The 26,691-nt window shown below is 42.9% G+C and overlaps 1 long non-coding RNA gene across 1 annotated transcript; it reads right to left on the bottom strand.

Annotated features, from left to right (window-relative positions):
- Positions 1–11,178: 11,178 nt before the first annotated feature.
- Positions 11,179–25,985, bottom strand: LOC140209534 (uncharacterized). Its single transcript, XR_011889010.1, has 3 exons — positions 25,865–25,985; positions 21,468–21,545; positions 11,179–11,643 (listed from the first exon to the last, which is right to left on the bottom strand). It is a non-coding gene; the product is annotated as an uncharacterized lncRNA (long non-coding RNA).
- Between the last annotated feature and the right edge of the window lie 706 nt (positions 25,986–26,691).

The raw sequence follows: 26,691 nt of genomic DNA, 5'->3' as shown, positions 1-26,691 counted from the left end.
AAATCCATGAGCAGGCAGTGCGCACGGAGGAAGTCTGCCCCAGCAATGGCTGTGACACTGCAGCCAGTGTAAATGTCCATGTAAGCGGCTGGAACCGAACTGCAAGGGGATGGTTCTTGTGCCGTAGGTGCAGATGGTGCTGCTGTTGGCTGCCGTAAGTTCCAGTCCTGTTCTTCTAGTTCGGGTGTCGTGGCTCGAGGGGGGTAGGACAATGACTTCCGCCCCTGTATCCACCAGGAATCTTCACCCAGAGAGCTTGTCCCAAACGTAGAGGAGGCTATCATGGTGACCAGCCACCGTAGCCATCAGCAACGGCTGGTCCTGGCGTTTCCCTGGAACGAGCATGGCGGTCGGCAGCGGCGGGCCCCGGAACCCCACCTGTGATGATAAAAACACCAAGACTCAGAAGTGGTGCCGTCCCTTGGTGTGGGTGTTACGTGCTCTGCTGCTGTGGTGCGGGAGGGCTACACTTTCGGCCGTAGTCGCAGCATGAATTTCGATGGTGGTTCCGCCATTTTGTTTGGCGCGCCAAAGCACATCCGCGCGGGCAGCCACCCTGTGTGGGTCTCTGAAGTCTTCATTTGCTAGCAGGAGGCGGATGTCTTCTGGCATTTGCTCCAAGAGGATCTGTTCAAAAAGCAGGCAAGGCCTATGGCCGTCTGCCAGTGCTAGCACGTCACTCATCAAGTCTGATGGCGCGCAGTCGCCCAGGCCGTCCATGTGCAGTAACCGCGCGGCCCGTTCATGGCGGGAGAGGCTAAGTGTGCGGATTGATAGGCCCTTGAATGCCTCGTACCTGTCTGTTGTCGGGGGCTGCTGCAGAAAGTCATTCCATTTTTAAAATCCTTTTATTGATACATAATCTTCTACAGCTTTAAAATGGTACAAGATGACAGCAAATTAATATATATACAGTTAATAAAGCAGAAAAAAACTTAACAAAAGAGAATAATATGATAATGAAAAAAATATATTTTTTATAAAGAAAAGAAGGATAAAGAGAACCCCAACTACTAAAAGAGGGGGAAAAAAAACAGAAACTACAAGAGAAAGAAAAGGAAAAAAGAGAGAAAAAAATACCATTAGGAACCAACTCCCGGAGCAATTCGACTTACAGTCAGCTGTATAAATAAAGAAGAAAAATCATCAACTGCCAATTCACATTTATATAAAATAAGATTGGACGGAAACCATATAAATTAATTCAAATTAAATGATAATATTTGGCAAAAGAGCCCCATCTTCTCTCAAAATCGAATTGAGAATCAAAAGTACTACTAATTTTTTCCAAGCTAAGACATGACATAACTTGAGAAAACCATTGTATCAAAGTGAGGACAGAGGCATCTTTCCATTTCAATAAAATAGCCCTTCTTGCCAACAATGTGACAAATGCAATTACATGTTGGTCTGAAGATGAAATACCCTGGATATGCTGCGGAACTATTCCAAATAAGACAGCCAATGTATTAGGTTGTAAGTTAATTTTCAGAGCTTTAGAAATGGTAGAAAATAAAGATTTCCAAAAAGATTTTAATGAAGAACATATGTGACAAAATGGCTACTTCAGTTTTACACCTATCACAACAATTGTCTGTGTTAAGCAATATTTTAGATAATCTCTCCTTTGTTAAATAATAACGGTGAACAATTTTAAATTGAATTAAAGAGTGATTGGCACATATTGAAGAAGAATTAATCATTTTCAAAACTCGCAACCAATCTTCATTAGGTTATGAGAACACTCAGTCCTCTTTTATTGTCATTTAGAAATGCATACATGCATTAAGAAATGATACAATGTTCCTCCAGAGTGATATCACAGAAAACAGGACAAACCACAGACTAACACTGACAGAACCACATAATTATAACATATAGTTACAGCAGTGCAAAACAATACCATAATTTGATAAAGAACAGACCATGGGCATGGTAAAAAAAAGTCAAAAGTCTCAATCGACTCCCGAGTCCCCGATAGCAGGCAGCAAAAGGGAGAAACTCCCTGCCATAAACCTCCAAGGCACCGACAACTGCCGATGCCTTGGAAGCAGCCGACCACGGCCAACACTGAGTCCGTCCATCCAAAAACTTCGAACGTCCGATCAGCCCCTCCGATACAGCCTCCCGAGTGCCATCCTCTGCCGAGTACCTTCGACCTAGTACCAGACGCCGAAACAAGCAAAGCCGAGGATTCAGGCCTTCTGCTCCGGAGATTCCAGTTACCACACAGTAGCAGCAACAGCGAAGCGGGTATTTCAGAAGTTTCTCCAGATGTTCCTCCGTACTCTCAGATCTTTCTCCATCAAATCAGGATTGTGCACGGTCCCCTACTTCATAGATAACAGATATCATTCACCGGAGAGGCCAGAGACAAAGGTCATATTAAGTTCTCTCTCCCAATCTTGTTTAATCTTTAGTGAGAGGTTATCTTTTTGTAGTAAAAATAAATTATAAATTCTACCAATGGAACCTCTCACTAAAGGATTCATATTTAAAATAGTATTCAACAAATCAGATTCTTGCTTATATGGAAACTTAGATAAGTATTTTTGTAAAAATGTCTAACCTGAAAATATTGTAGGAAGTGTGTCTGAGAGAGAGAGTATTCGCTAATTAACTCTTCAAAAGTCATCAATTGACCATCACAAAGTTAATCCGCAAAAGAACAGATCTTGTTATTTCTCCATAAGAGAAAAATGGGATTGGTTGTTGATGGTTTAAATAGAAAATTTCAGTAATTTCAATTTAAATTGTTTCAAGTTAAAAGAGTTGCGAAACTGAAACCAAATCACGTCGGCGAGCTGCCACGATATTCTTTACTGTAATATTAAAATTAACAAAGCAATCTGTTTCACATTCAGCAGTAAAATATGGGACCAGGCACCATTTTATGTCACATAGTGATAATCTCCAGATTGTTTAATGTCATTTTCAGAACACAAGTGTAAAGGAGGACAAAACAATTGCTACTCAGTATTCAATGCAGCACAAAAAAACACAAAATAGGATAGAGAACACACTAATAAATAAAAACAGAATAAATATACATAAGATATATTATATACGAGATTGTTTACGTTCATAAAGTGACAGGCACAGGAGTGTCTGTACAGAAGGTGACTGACAGAAAATGGTAAATTATTAGTGGTCGGGGGTGTGGAGCAGAGGATTAGTGGGTGGAGGTGTTGATCAGCTTTACTGCTTGGGGAGTACAACTGTTTTTGAGTCACATGGTCCTGGAATGGATGCTACGTTGCCTCTTCCCTGATGGGAGTGGTTGGGGTCCTTTATGATGTTACTGTCCCTTTCTGTATATATGTCCTTGATGGCAGGTAGGCTGGTGCTGGTGATGCATTGGGCAGTTTCCGTAATCTGTTGTGGGGTCTTCCTGTCTGCCGCAGTGCAGTTTCCGTATCAATCAGTGATGCAGCTTGTTAAGATGATCCCTACTCTACATCTGTAGTAGAGATATAGATGTACAAAGTCCTCTTCTCTTTCGCTTCCTTGGAAATTAGAGGCATTGGTGAACTTTCTTGACTATGTCGGATGTGTTCTGGGACAATGAATGGTTGTGTGAGACGTGCACTTCCGGGAGTTTGAAACTGCTCACAGTTTCCACTATTGTGCCGTCATCGTAAGGAGGCCTGTGAATGGTGTAAGTTCTCCTGAAGTCAATAACCACATCCTTAGTCTTGTTCGCGTTGAGGAAGCGGTTATTTTCCTGGCACCAAGCGTCGAGCTCGTCCACTTCCTCTCTGTAGGCCAGCTCATTGTTGTTGGTGATGAGCCCCACCAATGTCGAACGTGATGATGTGATGACTCGGGTGTCTGGCCATGCAGTCATGTGTGAGCAGAGGGTACAGCAATGGGCTCAGCACACAGCCCTTGGGGCATCCATTTTGATGGTGGTGGTGGTGAGGGAGGAACAATTGTGCATCATGACTATCTGAGACCGTAGAGCTGTTCTGTTGGTAAGCACATACTGAGTGTCCAATGTGGCAAGAATGGAACTTTTGGTTTGTGCCATTATCATCCATTCAAAAAAGACGCTTGGCATCAGTGGCACTGGGCACAAGTTATTTAGTTCTGAAAGGGTAGAGGGGATGATGCTGGCTGATTTGAAGCATGTGTGGATAGCAGTCTGTATGGGTGAAGTGTTGAAGATGTCAGTGAGCTGGGATGTACACTCCCTGAGTACTTGGCTGGGGATGTTTTCTGGCCTGGCTGCCTTACTGTGGTTGGGTCTCTGCACCTTCTTACGTCTGTAGCAGTTACAGATAGTGGCTGCTCACTTGGGAGAGGGGTAGCTATCGTGGCCGGTGTTGTGTTGCATACCTCGAAACATGCACTAAAGTTTTTAGAATATCAGGGAGGGTGGTGTCACCGGTACATTTGACGCTGTTTTTCCTTGTGTAGTCAGTAATATCCTTGATACCCAGTGAAATATGCCGGACATTGTCATCAGACAGGTGTTCCTGAATTATTTGAGCGTGGGCAGTCTTTTCCTTCTTGATGCCTATGGTGATGACTTGGCTGCACTGAGAGCCCTTCTGTCACCAGACTTGAAGGCAGCATCCTGGGCTTTTAGTAGGGAGTACACCTCAGCATTCAGCCAGGGCTTCTGGCTGCGATGTGAGATGACTGTTCTTGAGGTACCAATGTCGTGTACACACTTTCTGATGTAGCCAATCACAGATGAGGCATATTCCTCGGTCTGTGTCTTCTCCATTTGTTGTGACCTCCTTCAACTTCTGCCAATTCATCCACTCAAAACAGTTCTGAAGCATAGAGATTGCCTCATTAGGCCATACAGTGATGGTCCTCTTGACTAGTTTCCCCATTTTCAGTTACAGTCAGGATGCTGGGATTAATGTTAAGGAGACATAGTCAGGGAGACTAAGATGAGGCGTGGGATAGAATTTTAAATACCGCATCTGTTTGTATAAGCATGGTCCGGTCTGTTATTGTCTTGGTGGCCATGCTGGAATTTGTGTAAAATGTCTGGCAGGTTAACATGATTGAAGTCTCTGCAATTATGAAGAGATGGCCTGGATGCTTGTTTTAGAGAGAGCCGGTGAGCTGGTGATACTGTAAAGGTCTCCCAGTGTGACCTTGCTGTTCGCACTCAGTTGTGGGGGCAGGTAGGGAATGTAGACGGTGGTAATGATTCCAGGATATAAATGCTAGCCATGTGAAGAGTGTTTGATGGCTCTGGACCTGTATTCACTAGAATTCAGAAGAATGAATGCTGACCTCATTCTGATGAAAGGCCTTGATGGAGTGGAGGTGGAGAGGATGTTTCCTATGGCAGGTTTGTCTAAGACCAGAGGACAAGGCCTCAGAATCAAGGGGTGTCCTTTCAGAACAGAGTTGAGGGGTTATTTCTCAAGCCAGAGAGTGGTGAATCTGTGGAATTCTTTGCCACAGGCAGATGTGGAGGCCAAGTCTTTATGTATGTTTAAGGCAGAGGTTGATAAATTCTTGATTGGCCAGGGCATGAAGGGATACAGGAAGATGACAGGATATTGGGACTGAGTGGGAAATGAATTAGCCATGATAAAATGGTAGAGCAGACTTAATGGGTCAAATGGTTTAAATATGCTCCTATATCTTATGGACTTATGGCTAATGAACACCACAGTAAATGTCCTGATCAGATAATGTGTCCGGCATTTAATTGTAATATGTTCAATTGCTCCACGTCAATTTTCCCAGGTAAATCAGAAATTGACTCCTAAATTTCTTTGAATGTTACCTTGGGATTGTTAATATCCAGTTGAACTGAGGCCTTGGCCTGTTGTCTTATTCACATAGTGGTGCCTCTGAGCATTGTGATGAACTTGAGAGGAACTTCAAGTCAATATCTTCCGAATTATTTTAATGCTAATGCTATTGAGGGAGAGCAGCGTAGGTTCACAAGGTTAATTCCTGGGATGGCGGAACTGTCATATGTCGAAAGATTGGAGCGACTGGGCTTGTATACTCTGGGATTTAGAAGGCTGAGGGGGATCTTCTTGAAACATATAAGATTATTAAGGGATTAGACACGCTGGAGGCAGAAAGTATGTTCCCGCTGATGGGTGAGTCCAGAACCAGAGGCCACAGTTTAAGAATTAGGGGTAGGCCATTTAGAACGGAGTTGAGGAAAAACTTTTTCACCCAGAGAGTGGTGGATATATGGAATGCTCTGCCCCTCTGTGGAGGCCAAGTCTCTGGATGCTTTCAAAAAAGGGATGGATAGAGCTCTTAAAGATAGCGGAATCAAAGGTTATGGGGATAAGGCAGGAACTGGATACTGATTGTGGGTGATCAGCCATGATCACAGTGAATGGCAGTGCTTGCTCAATGGGCCGAATGGCCTACTCCTGCATCTATTGTCTATTGTCTATTGCCTATAATGGATGTGCTACAAGTAAAGGCAAGCTGACAGCATGATAAGGGATAACAAATCATGATGGAATGGCAAAGCAGACCCAAAGGGCTGAATGGCCTTATGCTCCTCCCACGGCTTCTGATCTTATGATCACATATAATATATCAAGTTTTGATGAAAGAGAAACATAAGGTTCGAATGCTGGAGACCAGAAACTAAAGAGAAGAATAAATTAAGTCATGCCAACTAACATGATCTAAGCAGATTATCGCTAATATGATGCACGTTTCAACAAAACGGACTATTCGAAACAGCAGGAGCTGCTTTAACTTACTGTGATGGATCCGTACTGTGGTGAACCGTCCAATGGCCAATGAATTACCCGATAGTTATAGCAAGACCGTAGTGCCGGGATTCGTAACCTGGGGTCCACAGACCTCTCGGTTAGTGGTAGCAGTTCATGACATTAAAGAAGTTGGGAATCCTTGCTGTAGAGGAACGACACCACAAAGAAGGACATACTATAGAGCAAGGATGTATTTAACAGTGGAAAGGACAATATAGGAAGGTTCAAAGGTTTATTTTATTGTCAAAGTGTGCATATACAATACAACTCTGATATTCGTCTTCTCCAGATAGCCATGAAATACAGAAAAGAGAAGAGACATCAACCACCTCCCCACACGAAAAGGGAGGTCTCTTTTTCAGCCTTCCCCCCACCCGTGAGAGTCCTGAACTCCCTGCCACCACCCACGTCTGATCACATAGAAGAGCCAGTAGCATTACACCGTTTGCCTTTTAACTTGTGTCATAAATGTACATTATGCTAAATCTCAAACTTCTGAAATATATTTTATTATTAAATTTATTAGTGATAATGTTACTTCGTGTGTTGCGTGTGAGTTGTATGTACTGTGTTGTGCAAACTTGGCCCAGAGGAACACTGTTTTATTTAAGGTATACTGTATAGGGTCAAATGACAATAAAAGTGAACTTGAACTTTATCTCCTCTAGTGGTCACAGTGTGCCATTTATAAACTCACTGAGTTTTCCATCAATGGGCGCGGTAAAGGAACTAGAGTGACAGGAAGTTGGTGGATGAGATGAGGATCTTTTGCTTGTTAACAGCTGGTTCGTATACTTATTCTGCTGATGGATCTTGATTTGCCTGTCATTGACACAGCTTGCTAACCTCCAGGATAACAAGCTCCTCTTCAGATTACACCAAGTGCTGGCCAGTTGACATTTCACTCGTGTTGAGTTGGACATGGGTTCACTGTGTACCAGAAGCATGCTCATTTGTAAGGTCACGCATAAATGGTTGTAGCTTATCATTGCTTATTATGTTCAGTGCCAACAATGAAGCCATTTATGAGTTGCTCAGTTAGCAAGTACTTGGTGCCTCTTTCTCTGAATCATTAACATGATGCAGAATATCTCTGAGACCTCTGACACTTCTGAGCTTTCCGTTGAAGGCTTTAATGTAGGCAATGCACAGTGTGTTACAGTAAAACTTCTACAACCCTGGATACTCCGAAGTTCCCTGGTAATTTTTAGAAGGGTACATGGTAAGGTTAAATGGATTTGGGAACTGTGGCATGTTAAGGTTAAAGGGAACAGGGGTGGTGGGCCTGGTGGGTTGAAGAGAAGTGAGGGAACTCTGACTACACAGAGCTTAAAGGGAACTGGGATCTTAAGACCATAAGACATAGGAGCTGAATTTGTTCGTTAGGTCTATCAAGACTGCTCCACCATTCCGTAATGATTAAAACACAAAATGCTCCGCAGATGCCTGGGGTCAAAGCAACACTCACAACACGCTGGAGGAACTCAGCAGGTCGGGCAGCATCCGTGGAAATGATCAGTCAACGTTTCAAGCCGGAACCTTTCGTCAGGACTGAAGAGGGAGGGGGAAGAGGCCCTATATAGAAGGTGGGGGGAGGGTGGGAAGGAGAAGGCTGGTAGGCTCCAGGTGAAAAACCAGTAAGGGGAAAGGTCAAGGGGTGGGGGAGGGGAAGTAGGGAGGTGGATAGGCAGGAAAGATGAAGAAGGAATAGGGGAAAGCACAAAGGGTAGTAGAAGGACGCAGAAACATGAGGGAGGTGATAGGCAGCTGGGGGAGGGGCAGTGTGAAACTGGGATGGGGGAAGGGGGAAGGGAGGGGGAGGGGACTACCAGAAGTTGGAGAATTCAGTGTTCATACCAAGAGGTTGGAGACAGTATATGAGTTGTTGCTCCTCCAACCTGAGTTTAGCCTCGTAATGATTGATTTATTATCCATCCTCTGGCTGAAGAGATTCTTCTTCATATCTTTGGTAAATGTCATAGAGTCATTGATAAATACAACAGAGATACAGACCCTTCAGCCCAACAAGTCTATACTGACCATGGTGCCTACCCAGCTAATCCCTATTTCCTGTGTTGAGCCATATCCCTCTAAGCCCCACTCCTCCATGTACCGATCCAAGTGCTTCCTAATCGATAGTGTTGTACCTGCCTCAACCACTTTCTCTTGCAGTTTCTTCCCTATATTCACCACCTTTTGCAAATAAAAGTTGTCTCTCAGATTCCTTCTGAAGTCTTTCCCCTCTCACCCTGAAACTATGTCCCTGAGTTTTGTATTCCCCTCCTTTAGGGAAAGACTGTTACCATCCTCCTATCACAATTTTAAACACTTCTGTGATGTTGCCCCTCGTTCTCCTATGATCCAAGTTTTTTTTTAAAAAAAGAGACAAGTCCTGGTCAACCTCTCTCTTCCTATAACTCAGGCCCTCTAGTCTTCTATACGCTCATAAATCTTTTATACTCTCTTTCCAGTTTATCTATGTCTTTTCTATACTGGGATGATCAAAAATGTACACAGTACTCCAAGTTTATCCTCACCAATGGCATACAACCCCAACGTAATGTCCAATTTATGCTGAGTACACTGATGGATTAGGACCAAAGTTCAAAGTAAATTTATAACCAAAGTACATACATGTCACCGAATACTATCCTGAGGTTAATTTTCTTGTAGGCCACTGTGCTAAAAGCCTTTTTTAGCACCATGTCTACATGTGATGCTGCTTTCAATCAACTGTACCTATGAGCTCCTAGGTCCCTCTGGCCCATTATACCTCCTAGTGCCCTACTATTCATAGTATAAATCTGACACTAATTTGACTTCTAAAAATGTATCGCCTCACACTTAACTGCACTGACATCCATTAGCCACTCCTCGGCCTACTTCTCCAGCTGATCATGAACCCCTTGTGACCTACGGTAGCCTTCTTCACTGTTAACACCACCTCCTAATGTTATGTCACCTGCATTTCGTGATGTTATTATTTGTGAGTGGCAAGGGAGTGGGGCAAACATCATATTGTATGCCATACTTTGAGCCATTAGGATTCCTGGATACCGAATGATTGGAGTTTCACTGTATTACCTGACCTGTACTCCTGAATCTGAAAGCGTTCCCAATGCTTGGGAGGAAGTGACATTTACATGTGAATGAAGTAACTTAGACACAAGAGATTCTGCAGATGCTGAGAATTTTGATCAACACGCACACAAGATGCTGGAGGAACTCAGTAGGTCAAGCAGCATCTATGGAGAAAAATAAACAGTCGAAGGTTTGGGCCGAGACCCCTCATCAGAACTGGAAAGGAAGTGGGGAAGGAGCCAGCCACATTTTTCAATAATGAATATATTGAGTTTTCACTGTATGGATTGAGTTCTGATATAAGAACACAAGAGATTTGACGGATGCAGGAAATCGAGAGTAGCATACACATATTGCTGGAGGAACTCAGCATGTCAGGCAGCATCTATGGAAAGGAATAAAGAGTTGGCATTTCAGCCCAAGACCCTCATCAGGTTTCTTTCTTCACTAAAGCTAACTGAGGGGCTCAATATTTCCAACTTTTACTCTTAAAAGTAGAGCTGTTCTTTTGCCAAATACATTTTCAAATATTTTATTTTCCTTTGTAAATCTTGAGTCTGATTTACCAGTCACATCACACAACTTTGGTCAGAGAGAGCAGACGGCTCAGATATTCCTTATACGCCTGATAGTGTCAATGGTCAGCTACACCAATACTCTGTGCAGTTGGATTGTTTCCATTGATCCTAGCTGATAGCCTGTTGCCAGGTTTCTAGTGGGAACAGCCACACCAGAATGCAGATAAAAGCAGGAAGGGATACGACACACTAATAAGATAATGAGCTATACAAAAGGCCTTGTTTCCCAGAGACTGGGTGAGAGATGCTATGAAGGACTCCTAAACAGAAAGTCAAGTTGAGTCAAGAGGAAGATCTGGTAGTGTATCAGTTAGTGCAAGGCTTTACAGCTATCGCAGTCACTGATTGGGACTCAGTTCCCACACTGTCTATAAAGAGTTGCCATGTTCTACCCTTTACTGAGTGGGCTTCCTCAGGGTCCTCAGGTTCCCTCCCATATTCCAAAGATCTACCGTTAGGGTTAGTGAACTGTGGGCAAGCTGTGCTAGTGCTGGAAGCCTGCTGATCCTTGCGGGCTGTCCCAGCACAATCCTCAGACTATGTTGGTTGTTGACACCAAACAACGCAGTTCACTCTGCGTTTCAATGTTTCCACGTACGTGTGAAAAATAAAGCTAATCTTCGTAATCTTTTTTTAAGATGCGCTTGCTGGGACATGCATGCACAGGTACAATTGAAAACTTAATTGCAGCAGCATCAGAGACATATCAAGAAAAATTTTAATTAAACATAAATTATTGACAGTTTTACAAAGGAGAACACAATTAGAACAAAAAAGAAGCTAAGTCCGTTCTTGTGCAAAGCAGTCAAGGTGATTATGGTGTTGGTATACCGGGACAGTGATTACTTGTGTTGGTTCACCCAAGAACCGAGTAGTTGAAGGGAAGTAGCTGTACTTGAATCTGGTTGTGTGGGGCTTCAGGCTTCTGTATCTTCTGCCCAGTGGTAGCTGTGAGAGGATGACATGGCTCAGGTGATGGGGATCTTTGATGGATTTTGCCTTGAAAAGCTGTGCTCTGCAGCAGTGTGAGTCAAACACTGAGGGAAATGGAATTAATCTAATATATACTTTCAGCCGGAAATAACTTTCGGAAGTCATGGATTAGGGATAACATCTGTTGCTTGTGGCTGTTTTATGAATACTGAGACCTTGAGTTGCAGGTTCCTCAAAAATGAGTCAGTAGGTTGTGGAATCAGTTCAGGGTTGTGGTGGGTGAAGTTATCCACAGCAGCTCAGTAGGATTTTGTGGCCAAAGTAACAGACTAAAATGAAAAAAAAATCCAGACTAATTTAGTTATTTAAAAGTTAAGTTTTTTTTTAAAACAAGTACTTTGATAATATGTTTACTTTGACTAAATCATCTGTAAAGAAAAATATTTATTTATTTATTTATTTCCGGATACTGCATGGTAACAGGGCCTTCTGGCTCCTCAAGCCAGTGCTGCCCAGTTACCCCCACGTGACCAATTAACCTAAACCCCTGTAAGTCTTCAGAATGTGGCAGGACATCAGAGCCTCTGGAGGAAGATATGCTCTAATAGCATTATACAAACCACTGTCCTCCTTTGGTGGATCAAATTCACTTAAATCTTTTAACTAGTGCAATTTTAATTGAAAGTAAGCATGTTCTATTGTACCATTTTGCTGAAAATCAACAATCCTGTTCAAATTCATGGGGCAGCAATGACAGGCTTAAAATTAAGTAGACTTATGCAAAAAAATATGGAGGAACAAGACTGAGAACATGGTTGAAGATCGGGGAGCAGTAGAAATCATAGTATCATTACAGAGATGAACATGAAAGATACACACAGTGGCCAGTTTATTAGGTACAATGGTACACCTGATCATTAATCTAATATTTAATCAGCCAATCATGTGGCAGCAACTCAATAAACAAAAACATGCAGACATGGTCAAGATGTTAAAAGTTCAAGCAAATCCACTAATAGAAAGGTTGTGAGTGGTGGTAAAAATCTTCTGAGGTGTATATATTTCAATGCTAGGAGTATTGCGGGGAAGGCGGATGAGTTGGGGGCGTGGATTGACACGTGGAATTATGACGTTGTAGCAATTAGTGAAACTTGGCTACAGGAGGAGCAGGACTGGCAGCTTAATATTCCAGGGTTCCGATGTTTCAGATGTGATCGAGGCAGAGGGGTGAAAGGTGGGGGAGTGGCATTGCTTGTTAGGGAAAATATTACAGCAGTGCTCAGGCAGAACAGATTAGAGGGCTTGTCTACTGAGTCCTTGTGGGTGGAGCTGAGAAACAGGAAAAGTATGGCCACATTAGTGGGATTGTATTACAGACCACCCAATAGTCAAAGAGAATTGGAAGTGCAGATCTGCAGAGAGATAGCAGGCAACTGCAGGAAACATAAAGTTGTGGTGGTAGGGGATTTTAATTTTCCATATATTGATTGGGTCTCCCATACTGTTAGGGGTCTAGATGGTTTAGAGTTTGTAAAATGTGTTCAGGAAAGTTTTCTAAATCAATATATAGAGGGATCAACTAGAGGGGATGCAATATTGGATCTCCTGTTAGGAAACGAGTTAGGACAAGTGACAGAAGTCTGTGTAGGGGAGCACTTTGGTTCCAGTGATCATAACACCATTAGTTTCAATTTGATCATGGACAAGGATAGATCTGGTCCTAGGGTTGAGTTTCTTAACTGGAAGAAGGCCAAATTTGAAGAAATGAGAAAGGATCTAAAAAGCTTGGATTGGGACAGGTTGTTCTCTGGCATGGATGTGATTGGTAGGTGGGAAGCCTTCAAAGCAGAAATTTTGAGAGTGCAGAATTTGTATGTTCCTGTCAGGATTAAAGGCAAAATGAATAGGACTAAGGAACCTTGGTTCTCAAGGGATATTGCAACTCTGATAAAGAAGAAGAGGGAGTTGTATGACGTGTATAGGAAGCAGGGAGTAAATAAGGTGCTTGAGGAGTATAAGAAGTGCAAGAAAATACTTAAGAAAGAAATCAGGAGGGCTAAAAGAAGACATGAGGTTGCCTTGGCAGTCAAAGTGAAGGATAACCCAAAGAGCTTTTGCAGGTATATTAAGAGCAAAAGGATTGTAAGGGATAAAATTGGTCCTCTTGAAGATCGGAGTGGTCGGCTATGTGCAGAACCAAAGGAAATGGGGGAGATCTTAAATAGGTTTTTTCGTCTGTGTTTACTAAGGAAACTGGCATGAAGTCTATGGAATTAAGGGAAACAAGTAGTGAGATCATGGAAACTGTACAGATCGAAAGGAGGAGATCCTTGCTGTCTTGAGGAAAATTAAAGTGGATAAATCCCCCGGACCTGACAGGGTGTTCCCTCGGATCTTGAAGGAGACTAGTGTTTAAATTTCAGGGGCCCTGGCTGAAATATTTAAAATGTCGCTGTCTACAGGTGAGGTGCTGGAGGATTGGAGAGTGGCTCATGTTGCTCCGTTGTTTAAAAAAGGATCGAAAAGTAATCCGGGAAATTATAGGCCAGTAAGTTTAACGTCGGTAGTAGGTAAGTTATTGGAGGGAGTACTAAGAGACAGAATCTACAAGCATTTGGATAGACAGGGACTTAGTAGGGAGAGTCAACATGGCTTTATGCGTGGTAGGTCATGTTTGACCAATCTGTTGGAGTTTTTCGAGGAGGTTACCAGGAAAGTGGATGAAGGGAAGGCAGTGGATATTGTTTACATGGACTTCAGTAAGGCCTTTGACAAGGTCCCGCATGGGAGGTTAGTTAGGAAAATTCAGTCACTAGGTATACATGGAGAGGTGATAAATTGGATTAGACATTGGCTCGATGGAAGAAGCCAGAGAGTGGTGGTAGAGAATTGCTTCTCTGAGTGGAGGCCTGTGACTAGTGGTGAGCCACAGGAATCAGTGCTGGGTCCATTGTTATTTGTCATCTATGTCAATGATCTGGATGATAATGTGGTAAATTGGATCAGCAAGTTTGCTGATGATACAAAGATTGGAGGTGTAGTAGACAGTGAGGAAGGTTTTCAGAGCCTGCAGAGGGACTTGGACCAGCTGGAAAAATGGGCTAAAAAACGGCAGATGGAGTTTAATACTGACAAGTGTGAAATATTGCACGTTGAAAGGACAAACCAAGGTAGAACATACAGGGTTAATGGTAAGGCACTGAGGAGTGCAGTGGAACAGAGGGATCTGGGAATACAGATACAAAATTCCCTAAAAGTGGCATCACAGGTAGAAAGGGTCGTAAAGAGAGCTTTTGGTACATTGACCTTTATTGATCAGAGTATTGAGTATAAGAGCTGGAATGTTATGATGAGGTTGTATAAGGCATTGGTGAGGCCGAATTTGGAGTATTATGTTCAGTTTTGGTCACCAAATTACAGGAAGGATATAAATAAGGTTGAAAGAGTGCAGAGAAGGTTTACAAGGATGTTGCCAGGACTTGAGAAACTCAGTTACAGAGAAAGGTTGAATAGGTTGGGACTTTATTCCCTGGAGTGTAGAAGAATGAGGGGAGAAATGATAGAGGTATATAAAATTATGATGGGTATAGATAGAGTGAATGCAAGCAGGCTTTTTCCACTGAGGCAAGGGGAGAAAAAAACCAGAGGACATGGGTTTAGGGTGAGGGGGGAAAAGTTTAAAGGGAACATTAGTGGGGGCTTCTTCACACAGAGAGTGGTGGGAGTATGGAATGAGCTGCCAGACGAGGTGGTAAATACGGGTTCTTTTTTAACATTTAAGAATAAATTGGACAGATACATGGATGGGAGGTGTATGGAGGGATATGGTCCATGTGCAGGTCAATGGGACTAGGCAGAAAATGGTTCGGCACAGCCAAGAAGGGCCAAAAGGCCTGTTTCTGTTCTGTAGTTTCTATGGTTTCTATGCTCATTTGTTGTTCAGACCAAATGTCAGAATGGAGAAGAAATGTGATCTAAGTGACTTTGACCGTGGAATAATTGTTGGTGCCAGGTGGGGTGGATTGAGTATCTCAGAAACTGCTGATCTGCTGGAATTTTTTTTACACACAGCTGTCTGTAGAGTTTACAGAGAAAGTTGGAAAAACAAAAAAACAAATCCGTTAAGTTTGATATAAAGGATATACTTTGTATTGAAAGGACAGGCAGGAAGGCATAGGCAGTGGTGTGGCTCTGTTGGTAAGAGATGGAATTACATCTTAAGAAGAAGGTGACATAGGGTCAGAGAATGATGAAACTTTGTGTTTGGTGTTAAGAAACAGCAAGGGTTAAAAAAAAACCTTATGGGAATCATATATATGCCTTCAAACAATAGCCAATATGTAGGGTTGAGGTTGCAAAGGGAGGTGGATAAGGCATGTATTTAGGGTAATGACACAATTGTAATGGGGACTCAAATGTGCAAGGAGATTGGGAAAATCAGGTTGGTGTCAGATCACAAGAGGGAAGTTGTTGAATGCCTATGAGACAGCTTTGTAGAGCAGCTTGTGGTTGAGCCTACTTGGGGAAAGGCTATCTTAGATTGGGTGTTGTGTAATAGCCCAGATCTTATTTGGGAGCTTAATGCAAAGGAACAATTTGGAGGCAGTGATTATAATATGATTGAATTCATACTGCAATTTGACAAGAAGTACACATCAGATGTATCAGTATCAAATTGGAATAAAGGGAATTACAAGAGGTATGAGAGAGTTGGTTTGGAGGAGAATACTGGTAGAGATGAAGGCAGAGCAGAGATGGCTGAATAAGAGCAGGATAGATATGTCTCACAGAGGAAGAAGTTCTTAAACGGCATGGGTAGACAAAGAAAGATGAGGACTGCCAAAAGCCAAGGAAAGGGCGGATAAGGTAGCAAAAGTGAGTGGGAACTTGGATTATTGGGAAGCTTTTAAAATCCCAAAAAAAAAGGCATCTAAAAAAGCTATAAGAAGGGAAAAGATGAAATATGAGGGCAGCCTAACCAATTGTATAAAACAGGATACCAAAAGTTTTTCAGTTACATAAAGAGTAAATGGGAGGTGATAGCTGATATTAGACTATTGGAAAATGATGCTGGTGAGGTAGTAATGGGGAACAAAGAACTGGCAGATGAACTTGAATGGTACTTTACATCTGTCTTCACTGTGGAAGACACTAGCAGCATGCGAGAGATCCATGAGTGTCAGGGAGCAGGAGTGAGGTCCGTTGCCGTTACAAGGGAAAGTTGCTAGGCAAACTCAAAGGTCTTAAGGTGGATAAGTCACCTGAACCAGCAGGACTATATTCCCAGAGTCCTTACAGAGGTTGCTGAAGAGTTAATGGATGCATTGGTCATGATCTTTCAAGAATCACTTGATTCTGGCATGGTCTTGGAGGATTGGAAGATTGCAAATGTCACTCCGCTCTTTAAGAAGGGAGGAAGGCAAAAGAAAGAAAATTATAGGCCAGTTAGCCTGACCTCGGTGGTTGGAAAAGTGTTGGAGTCTATTATTCAGGATGAAGTTTCAGGGTACTTAAAGACTAATAATAAAATAAACCAACATCAGCATGGTTTCTGTAAAGGGAAATCTTGCCTGACGAATTTGTTAGAATTATCCGAGGAAGAAACAAGCAGGGTGGACAAACGAGAGGCAGTGGATGTCAATTTTCTTAGATTTTTCAGAAGGCATTTGATAAGGTGCCACACAGGAGGCTGCTGAACAAGATAAAATCCTGTGGCATTACAGGAGAGATACTGGCATTGATAGAGGAATGGCTGACAGGCAGGAGGCAGCGAGTGGGAATAAAAGGGGGCCTTTTCTGGTTGGCTGCCGGTGAATAGTGGTGTTCCTCAGGGATCAGTATTGAGACCGCTACTTTTCGCATTGTTTGTCAATGATTTGGATAATGGAATTGATGGCTTTGTGGCAAAGTTTGAAGATGATACGAAGATAGGTGGAGTGGTAGGTAGTGCTGAGGAAGCAATGCCATTGCAACAGGACTTGGACAACTTGGAAGAATTGGACAAAAAAGTGGCAGATGGAATAGAGTGTTAAGAAATGTATGATAATGCACTTTGGTAAAAGGAACAATAGTGTAGACTATAAATGGGGAGAAGGTTCAAACATCAGAGGTGCTGAGGGGCTTAGGAATCCTCATGCAAGACTCCGAGAAGGTTCATTTACAGGTTGAGTCTGTGGTAAAGAAGGCAAATGCAATGTTGGCATTATTTCAAGCGGGATAGAATATAAAAGCAAGGATATAATGCTGAGCCTTAATTAGTCAGGCTGCCCTTGGACTATTGTCAACAGTTTTGGGCCCCATATCTCAGAAGGATGTGTTGTCATTGGAGAGAGTCCAGAGGAGATTCACAAGGATAATTCTGGGAATGAAGGGGTTAACATATGAAGAGCATTTGGCAGCTTTGGGCCCAAACTCACTGGAATTTAGAAAAATGCAGGGGGATGTCATTTCCAAATGTTGAAAGGACTAGATAGGGTGGATGTGGAGAAGATGTTTCCTGTGGTGAAGGTATCCAGAATTAGAGGGCACAACCTCAAAATTGAGGGGCAACCTTATAGAAGAGAGGTAAGAAGGATTTTCTTTTAGCCAGAGAGTAGTGAATCTGTGGATATGGTCTGCCACAGACTGTGGTGAAGGCCAGGTCTGTGGGTATATTTAAGGCGGAAGTTGATTTTTTCTGGTCAGGGCATCAAAGGAAAGGGCAAGAAGGCAGGCGTATGGGATTGAGTGGGATTCGGGATCAGCCATGATGGAATGGTGGAGCAGACTTAATGGGCTGAATGACCAAATTCTGCTCCTATGTCTTATGGAGCTGCAGTTCTATGGGCGAAAACACCTTGTTAATAAGAGAGGTCAGAGGAGAACGACCAGACTGGTTCAAGCTGACAGAAAGGGGACAGTAATTCAAATAACCACAGGTTACAACAGTAGTGTACAGAAGAGCATCTCTGAATGCACAACATGTCGAACCTTGAAGTGGATGGGATACAGCAGCAGAATACCACAACACCTCCTTCTCCCGTGTGTGTGTGTGTGTGTGTATGTGTGTGAGAGTGAGTGTGAGACTGTGACTGACTGTGGTATGTGGTATGTGGTATGCCATATACTGGGTGAAACGCAAAGTCTTTGGAGTAACTGCGAGTCTGTGTCTTTGCTATTGCTTTGCTCATGCTTGAGTGCTGGGTGGCTTTTTTTTGCCAGTGGGGGGAAGGGGGGTATTGTTGCTCACTACCACTTGTGAGCAGGAGGGAGGGGAGCTGGGGAGGACTTTGGGGTTCTAACATTCAACTGTCATTCATTCTTTGGGGCAGTCCTCTGTTTTTGTGGATGGCTGCGAAGAAAAAACATTTCAAGATGTATATTGTATACATTTCTCCGACATTAAATTGGACCTATGAACATACATTCAATGGCCACTTACTAGGTACACGAGGTACCTAATAATGTGCCACAGAGTATATAATGGGAGTAGTTAGAATGCTGACAAGTAATATTAAGTCCAGTAAGCCATGTATGCACAGGCAATGCTTAGATTCCTAAAACAAGCAACATATCTTCTTAGCATTCTTAATTTCCTTGTTTGGTCAGTATTTGTTTCTTTCAAGCATACAGGAATTGCCTGGGAATACACAAATATAAAGAGGCAAAGTTTAAGTGTTTCCTGACCACCTCAATCATTCATAAATTTTGTTTAAACATGTTCCAAAGATCTTGCTATGCTGACCTGTTTACCTTGACTAGACTTCATTTACAATGGAAACAACAGGAATTCTGCAGATGCTGGAAATTCAAGCAACACACATCAAAGTTGCTGGTGAACGCAGCAGGCCAGGCAGCATCTCTAGGAAGAGGTACAGTCGACGTTTCAGGCCGAGACCCTTCGTCAGGACTAACTGAAGGAAGAGCTAGTAGATTTGAAAGTGAGAGGGGGAGGGGGAGATCCAAAATGATAGGAGAAGACAGGAGGGGGAGGGATGGAGCCAAGAGCTGGACAGGTGATTGGCAAAAGGGATATGAGAGGATCATGGGTCAGGAGGGCCGGGGAGAAAGACGGCGGGGGGGGGAACCCAGAGGATGGGCAAGGGGTATAGTCAGAGGGACAGAGGGAGAAAAACGAGAGAGAGAGAAAGAATGTGTGTGTGTATATAAATAAATAACGGATGGGGTACGAGGGGGAGGTGGGGCATTAGCGGAAGTTAGAGAAGTCAATGTCATGCTATCAGGTTGGAAGCTACCCAGACGGAATATAAGGTGTTATATTAAATATAAGGGCATAAATTAACATTCATTATAACTCACTTGCATGATACACCAAACTAAACTTAATGATGTTAGTGCAAGACTGAGTGAAAAAAATAATAGTTTGAGGCAGTGTTAAGGATTTTCCAATCAGTTCAAGAAGCAGTGGGAAAGAAGCTGTTGTTGAAACTCGAGGTTTGCATCTTCAGTATCTGCTTTCTACCATCAAGCCAACACTTAGCCATCTCTCCTGGATCCTATGCAATTTCACCTTCAAGATCAGCCTTCCATGTGGGACCTCAAAGGCCTTGCTGAGCTCCATGCAGACAACGTCCACTGCCCTGACCATGCCAATCCTCTTGGTTACATCTTCAAAAAAAAACTCTGAACAGATTTACCTTGCAAAAAGTCATGGTGACTGTTCCTGATCAGTCCTTTGTCTGTCCATGTTCGAATAAATTTTGCATTTACATGACCTGAGATAATGTTATGTTTTGTAACTTCAGAACATTAAACCAGTTCAATGAAAAAACATGGGCATCTGGGAATGCATATGTAGCATTGCCATGTCTTTAAGCAAGGTGCATATGTAATTAATGTATTTTTACATAGAATCTTTTTAGCCAGAGTCTGGAGAAAGGGTGGAATTAATTTCCACAGACATCAGTGGAGGCCAAATCATTGAGTATATTCAAAGTGAAGGTTGAAGGGTTCTTGATTAGTGAGGGTGTCAAAGAGCATGGTGAACAGGCAGGATAATGGGATTGAGAGGGATAATAAATCAACCATTATGGAATGGTGAAGCAGACTTGATGGACCTAATGACCTAATTCTGCTCATATGTCTTATGATCTTAAGACCCCAGTTCCCTTTAAGCTCTTATAGTCATAGTACCATCACTTCTCTTCAACCCACCAGGTCCACCACCCCTGCTCCCGTTAACCTTAACATGCCACAGTTCCCAACTCCATTTAACCTCACCATGTACCCTTCTAAAAATTACCAGGGAACTTCAGAGCATCAGGGGTTGTAGAAGTTTTACTGTAACACACTGTGCATTGCCTACATTAAAGCCTTCAACAGAAAGCTCAGAGGTGTCAGTCCGTGTTATTATGCATCATGGTAACAATTCAGGGAAAGAGATAAAATATTTGCTAATTGAGCAACTCATAAGTGGTTTCATCTTTGGCACTGAACAAAATAATGATAAGCTACAACCATTTATGTGTGACCTTACAAATGAGCATGCTTCTGGTACACAGTGAACCCATGTCCAACTCAACACGTGTGAAATGTCAACTGGCCTGCACTTGGTGTAAACTGAAGAGGAGCTTGTTATCCTGGAGGTTAGCAAGCTGTGTCAATGACAGGAAAATCAAGCTCCATCAGCAGAATAAGTATACGAACCAGCTGTTAACAAGCAAAGGATCCTCATCTCATCCGCCAACTTCCTCTCACTCTAGTTCCTTTACCGCGCCCATTGATGGAAAACTCAGTGAGTTTGTAAATGGCACACTGTGACCACTAGAGGAGATAAAGTTCAAGTTCACTTTTATTGTCGTTTGACCCTATACAGTATACCTTAAATAAAACAGTGTTCCTCTGGGCCAAGGTTGCACAACACAGTACATACAACTCACACACAACGCATGAAGTAACATTATCACTAATAAATTAAATAATAAAGTATATTTCAGAAGGTTGACATTGAGCAAAATGTACATTTACGACGCAAGTTAAAAAGCAAATGGTGTAATGCAATTGGCTCTTCTATGTGATGAGACCTGGGTGGTGGCAGTGAGTTCAGGGCTCTCACGGCCTGGAGAGGGTGAAGGGTGAAAAAGAGATTGAAAGGATTAGAGGGGTTGATGAAGTACCAAATAAACAAGTTGCTTTCTGCTAAATGGTGTCATACCTTCCAGTTTTGTTTCTTTTCCCTTTTCGTGTGGGGAGGTGGTTGATGTCTTTTCTCTTTTCTGTATTTCGTGGCTATCTGGAGAAGACGAATATCAGAGTTGTATTGTACATGCATACTTTGACAATAAAATGAACTTTTGTACCTTTGAACCTTCCTCTATTGTCCTTTCCACTGTGCAGTATGTCCATCCTCTACAGTATGTCCTTCCCTGTGGTGTCATTCCTCTACAGCAAGAGTTTCCAAACTTTTTTATTGTCATAAACACCGACCAGTAACCGAGAGGTCTGTGGACCTCAGGTTGGGAATCCTGGCACTACAGTCTTGTTATAACTATAGTGTCATTCATAGACCATTGAACAGCTCATGACAGTATGGACCCTTCATCACAGTAAGGTTAAGCAGCTCCTGTTGTTCCCAATAGTCTGTTTTGTTGAAAATGTGCATCATATTGGGGATAATCCGCTTAGATCATAATAGTTGGCATAACTTATTGTGTTCTTCTCTTTAGTTTCTGGTCTCCAGCATTTGAACCTTATGTTTCTCTTTCATCAAGGCTTGATATTTTATATGTGATCATAAGACTATAAAATATAGGAACAGAAGTAGGCCATTCACCCCATCGAGTCTGTTCCACCATTCAATCATGGGCTGATCCAATTCATCCAGTCATCCCATTCCCCTGCCTTCTCCCCATACCCTTTGATGCCCTGGCTAATCAAGAACCTATCTATCTCTGCTTTAAATGTACCCAATGACTTGGCCTCCACAGCCGCTCATGGCAACAAATTCCACAGATTTACAACCCTCTGACTAAAGTCATTTCTCCGCATCTTTGCCCTAAATGGACATCCTTCAACCCTAAAGTTGTGTCTTCTTGTCCGAGACTCTCCTACCATGGGAAAGAACTTTGCCATATTTCATCTGCTCAGGTCTTTTAACATTTGGAATGTTTCTATGAGAACCCCCCTCATTCTCCTGAACTCCAGGGAATACAGTCCAAGAGCTGCCAGAAATTCTTCATACAGTAACTCTTTCATTCTTAGAATCACTCTTGTGAATCTTCTCTGAACGCTCTCCAATGTCAGTATATCCTTTTTAAAATAAGGAGCCCAAAACTGCACACAATACTGTAAGTGTGGTCTCACGAGTGCCTTATAGAGCCTCAACATCACATCCCTGCTCTATATCTCTAGAAATGAATGCCAACAATATATTCCTGTTCCTCACAACCAAATCAGCCTGGAGGTTAACCTTTAGGGTATCCTGCACAAGGACTCCCAAGTCCCTTTGTATCTCTGCATTTTTGAATTCTCTTCCCATCTAAATAATCTGCCCATTTAATTCTTCCACCAAGTGTATGACCATAAACTTTTCAACATTGTATCTCACTTGCCACTTCTTTGCCCATTAACCTGAACTATCTAAGTCTCTCTGCAGGCTCTCTGTTTCCTCAACACTACCCACTCCTCCATTTATCTTTGTATCATTGGCAAATTTAGCCACAAATCCATTAATCCCATAGTCTAAATCATTGATATATATTGTAAAAAGCTGTGATCCCAACACCGACCACTGTGGAAATCCACTGGTAACCGGCAGCCAGCCAGAATAAGATCCCTTTATTCCCACTCTCTGTTTTCTGCCAATCAGCCAATGCTCCACCCATGCTCATAATTTCCCTGTAATTTCATGGGCTCATACCTTGCTAAGCAGCCTCATGTGCAGCACCTTGTTAAAGGCCTTCTGAAAATCCAAGTACACCACATCTACTATTTCTCCTTCATCTCAGGAAACCATGCCGGCTTTGGCCTATCTTGTAATGTGCCACCAGGTACTCCATAATCTCATCCCTAACAATCGATTCCAACAACTTCCCAAACATTGATGTCAGGCTAACAGTTCTATAGTTTCCTTTCTGCTGCCTCCCACCCTTCGTAAATAACGGAGTAACATTTGCAATTTTCCAGTCATCGGTACAATGCCAGAATCTATCGATTCTTGAAAGATCATTTTTATTCCCTCCGCAATCTCTCCAGCTACTTCCTTCAGAACCGGAGGGTGCATTCCATCAGATCCCGGAGATTTATCCACCCACAGACGGTTAAGCTTTCTGAGTACCTTCCCAGTTGCAATTTTCACTTCACATACTTCACTTCCCTGACACTCTGGAATGTCCAGTATACTGCAGGTGACTTCCACTGTGAAGACTGATGCAAAATAAGCATTCAGTTCCTCTGCCATCTCTGCATCTCTCATTATACTACCTCCAGCATCATTTCCTATTGGTCCTACCCTCAACTCCCTTTTATCCTTTATATACTTAATAAGATCAGAAGCCATGGGAGGAGCATTAAGCTATTAAACCCATTGAGTCTGCTCTGCCGTTCCATCACGGCTGATTAGTTATCCCTAATTATGCTGTCAGCTTGCTTTTACTTGTAGCACATCCATTGAAATAAGTCAGAAGATATTGGCTTGAAGTTCCTCTCAAGTTCCTCACGATGCTCAGAGGCACCACTATGTGAATAAGACAACAGGCCCAGGTCTCAGTTCAACTGGATATTAACAATACCAAGGTAACATTCAAAGAAGATTAGGAGTGGTTTTCCCATTTACCTGGGAAAATTGACACCCGGCAATTGAACATATTACAATTAAATGCCAGACACGTTACCTGATCAGGACGTTTATTGTTGTGTTCATAAGTCCATAAGGTATAGGAGCAGATTTAGACCATTTGACCCATTAGGTCCGCTCTGCCATTTCATCATGGCTAATCCATTTCCCATTCAGTCCCAATCTCCTTCCATCTTCCTGTATCCCTTCATACCCTGGCCAATCAAGAATTTATCAGCCTCTGCCTTAAACATACATAAAGACTTGGCCTCCACATCTGCCTGTGGCAAAGAATTCCACAGATTCACCACTCTCTGGCTTGAGAAATAAACCCTCGACTCTGTTCTGAAAGGACACCCCTCGATTCTGAGGCCGTGTCCTATGGTCTTAGACTCTCCCAACATAGGAAACATCCTCTCCACATCCATTCTATTGAGGCCTTTCATCATTTGATAGGTTTCTATGAGGACACCCCTCATTCTTCTGAATTGCAGTGAATACAGGCCCAGAGCCATCAAACACTCTTCACATGACAAGCCATTGTGTCCTGGAATCATTAGCACTGTCTACATCCCCTACCCACCACCAACCCCCACACCCTGTAGCCACCACCCCCTACCAACCGAGTGCAAACATCAAGGTCACACTGGGAGACCTTTACAGTATCACCAGCTCACCGGCTCTCTCTAAAACAAGCATCCAGGTCATCTCTTCATAATTGCAGAGACTTCAATCGTGTTAACCTGCTGGACATTTACACAAATTCCAGCATAGCCACCATGACAATAACAGACCGGACCATGATTATACAAGAGATATGGTATTTAAAATTTTATCCCACGCCTCATCTTGGTCTCCCTGACTACATCTCTATAACGTTAATCCCATTGTCCTGACCACAACTGAAAATGGAGAAACCAATCAAGAGGACCATCACTGTATGGCCTCACGAGGCAATCTCTATGCTTCAAAACTGTTTTGAGTGGATGAATTGGCAGAAGTTGAAGGAGGTCACAACAAATGGAGAAGACTCAGACCGAGGATCATTCCTCATCTGTGATTGGCTACATCAGAAAGTGTGTACACGACATTGGTACCTCAAGAACAGTCATCTCACATCGCAGCCAGAAGCCCTGGCTGAATGCTGAGGTGTACTCCCTACTAAAAGCCCAGGATGCTGCCTTCAAGTCTGGTGACAGAAGAGCTCTCGGTGCAGCCAAGTCATCACCATAGGCATCAAGAAGGAAAAGACTGCCCACGCTCAAATAATTCAGGAACACCTGTCCGATGACAATGTCCAGCATATTTCACTGGGTATCAAGGATATTACTGACTACACAAGGAAAAACAGCGTCAAATGTACCGGTGACACCACCCTCCCTGATATTCTAAAAACTTTAGTGCATGTTTCGAGGTATGCAACACAACACCGGCCACGATAGCTACCCCTCTCCCAAGTGAGCAGCCACTATCTGTAACTGCTACAGACGTAAGAAGGTGCAGAGACCCAACCACAGTAAGGCAGCCAGGCCAGAAAACATCCCCAGCCAAGTACTCAGGGAGTGTACATCCCAGCTCACTGACATCTTCAACACTTCACCCATACAGACTGCTATCCACACATGCTTCAAATCAGCCAGCATCATCCCCTCTACCCTTTCAGAACTAAATAACTTGTGCCCAGTGCCACTGATGCCAAGCGTCTTTTTTGAATGGATGATAATGGCACAAATCAAAAGTTCCATTCTTGCCACATCGGACACTCAGTATGTGCTTACCAACAGAACAGCTCTACGGTCTCAGATAGTCATGATGCACAATTGTTCCTCCCTCACCACCACCACCATCAAAATGGATGCCCCAAGGGCTGTGTGCTGAGCCCATTGCTGTACCCTCTGCTCACACATGACTGCATGGCCAGACACCCGAGTCATCACATCATCACGTTCGACATTGGTGGGGCTCATCACCAACAACAATGAGCTGGCCTACAGAGAGGAAGTGGACGAGCTCGATGCTTGGTGCCAGGAAAATAACCACTTCCTCAACGCGAGCAAGACTAAGGATGTGGTTATTGACTTCAGGAGAACTTACACCATTCACAGGCCTCCTTACGATGACGGCACAATAGTGGAAACTGTGAGCAGTTTCAAACTCCCGGAAGTGCACGTCTCACACAACCATTCATTGTCCCAGAACACATCCGACATAGTCAAGAAAGTTCACCAATGCCTCTAATTTCCAAGGAAGCTAAAGAGAAGAGGACTTTGTACATCTATATCTCCACTACAGATGTAGAGTAGGGAGCATCCTAACAAGCTGCATCACTGATTGATACGAAAACTGCACTGCGGCAGACAGGAAGATCCCACAGCAGATTTTTTTTGCTTATTATTGTGCTCTTTATCCTATTGTGTGTGTGTGTTTTTTTAGTGCTGCATCGAATACTGAGTAGCAATTATTCTGTTTTCCTTTACACTTGTGTTCTGGAAATGACATTAAACGATCTTGAATATGGAGACTTATCACTATGTGACATAAAATGGTGTCAATTCCCATATTTTATTGCTGACTGTGAAACAGATGGTTTTCTGTTGTTTTCAAT

The sequence above is a fragment of the Mobula birostris genome, chromosome 14 (genome assembly GCF_030028105.1).
Source record: "Mobula birostris isolate sMobBir1 chromosome 14, sMobBir1.hap1, whole genome shotgun sequence".
Taxonomy (NCBI): Eukaryota; Metazoa; Chordata; class Chondrichthyes; order Myliobatiformes; family Myliobatidae; genus Mobula; species Mobula birostris.
The sequence above is the reverse complement of the archived record's forward strand: the minus strand, read 5'-3'. Positions and strand labels throughout refer to the sequence as shown.